This window comes from Kryptolebias marmoratus, linkage group LG8, assembly GCF_001649575.2.
Source record: "Kryptolebias marmoratus isolate JLee-2015 linkage group LG8, ASM164957v2, whole genome shotgun sequence".
Classification (NCBI taxonomy): domain Eukaryota; kingdom Metazoa; phylum Chordata; class Actinopteri; order Cyprinodontiformes; family Rivulidae; genus Kryptolebias; species Kryptolebias marmoratus.
The window spans coordinates 5,871,746-5,873,577 of NC_051437.1; the positions used below are offsets into that span (position 1 = coordinate 5,871,746).

At 38.8% G+C, this 1,832-nt stretch overlaps 1 long non-coding RNA gene across 1 annotated transcript; it reads right to left on the reverse strand.

Moving 5' to 3' along the window:
- Window positions 1–294: 294 nt before the first annotated feature.
- On the reverse strand, window positions 295–793 carry LOC112450599. Its single transcript, XR_003039266.1, has 2 exons — window positions 463–793; window positions 295–390 (listed from the first exon to the last, which is right to left on the reverse strand). It is a non-coding gene; the product is annotated as an uncharacterized LOC112450599 (long non-coding RNA).
- Window positions 794–1,832: the final 1,039 nt, after the last annotated feature.

Here is a 1,832-nt window from a genome sequence, read left to right on the forward strand (position 1 = left end):
GAAGGATTCTTGCTTCTGTAATGGATTTCTTTCAAAATGAAACACAGACCTACCTTCATGGACAAAATGGACTATAGGGTAGAGTTCCTTTAAAATTGAACCAGGTGGATAAATACAGTTTGACTATTTCATCATATAAATACACACAAAGGCGAATTGCAGGTTCAGTATTAAAGTTAACCAGCCATCAGCCAAGACAAATGTTGTCATTTTCTATCTATAGAGACTACTTGTCATGGTTTTACAGGAATGTTTGACCCACATGCAGAATTAAGCTCTCAGGGAAAACCAATAGCAGTTTAGCAAGTTTATTGTTTGTGATAATGAGTCTGGTCCTGGTAGAAATCCTCCAGGAATCCAAATCCCGGAATCTCAGGACTGCGGCAGGAACTTGAATGAAGAACATAAACGTTAGACAGGCTTCAGGTAGGTAAAGGTGTTGAAATGTTGGGCCTTGCTTACAGGTTGAGTGGAATGGTGATCTCAGGAGGACTGTCGGGACTTGTAGAAAGGTAATTGACTCACAGGTGACGTCAGCAGATGAACGCTGATTAATGGAGCTCGGAGGAGCGACGGTGAACGGCGGAGAGCGGACAGGATTCGATCCGGAGGAAAAAAACAAACTGGAGATCAGGAGTTGCATGAGCGCCAGGCTTCAGTCCAGAGCATCAGTGGACATAAACTGGAACCCAATAAGGTAGGACTCAAAAACACCTAGAAAGCAGAAAACACAAAGGTCACAGGCGAAAACTCAGAACAACAGGACTTAGACTAGATCCTTGAACTAGGAGGCTTGAAGTACCACGTTAAGCTAATACTCAGGCGCTGAAGCACTGGCAGCCCACTCCTTAAATACTCCTCCAGTCATCATCCTCTTATGAGCTGCAGGTGCGCCTCATAATCACACAACCACTCCTCCAACCTGCTCCAGGACGCCATCTGCTGGACAAAACACAACCCACACTTCCCAATCCCAACACTACTGATACAAAGAAATGCAATGTTTTGAAAGAACGTCTTCAGTATGTATACGTGTGAGCCACATGAAGTAACAAGGGAAACAAGCAAGATGATGGAAATGTGATTCAATGAACTTTCACTCAAAAGACAAGTTTGATTTCAGGAAGAAGAAAGACAATTGGGTTTCTATGGTGTTGGGTTCTGTGGTTCTAGTCTCATTTAAGTTCTGTTTTGTCTTGTTTTTTTATGTTGCTCTTGCTGTTTGGTTTGTGCACAATAATAGGTTAGACTTTTAGCTTATCTTGTCTGATAAAGGTGAAAACTCAGAGCCTGTGATACAACCCTCTTCACTTGTTCAGACATTTTTTCTGTCCCATCTTCCTGCTATGCTCTTCATCTCCTTTGCTCATTTTTTTCAGTCCTGTTCAGAAAAAAGATGCAAACTCAAAACAGCCAAACAAACTAGATTACTCAGGTTTTAGTTCATACTTTTGTTGTTTATGAATTTATGAATTTTTTTTACTAAACATTTTGCTCTGATAGTTTAACTTCTGCAGTTCAGCATTGTGCTGTGCCGACTATTTAGAATGTGTGACATATTAGATAATTTTGTGAAGATTGTTTTTTTGTTAGAATATTTGTTTATTTTTGGTCAATACCAGCCAACATAGAAGTTTTTCATCTTGAGGTGCCTAAATGAAAATATGTCAAAGTCTGTCTTATAAAGCTATAATATTACATTTGTCATAAAACCATGTTTAAAATCATATTTGTACATTTGAACTGTTTTTACATAGTATTAAGTTATTGTTTGCACAGTTTGCTTTTTATTTAGCACAAATTTATTATTTTTGGAGTTGTCAATCCATTGT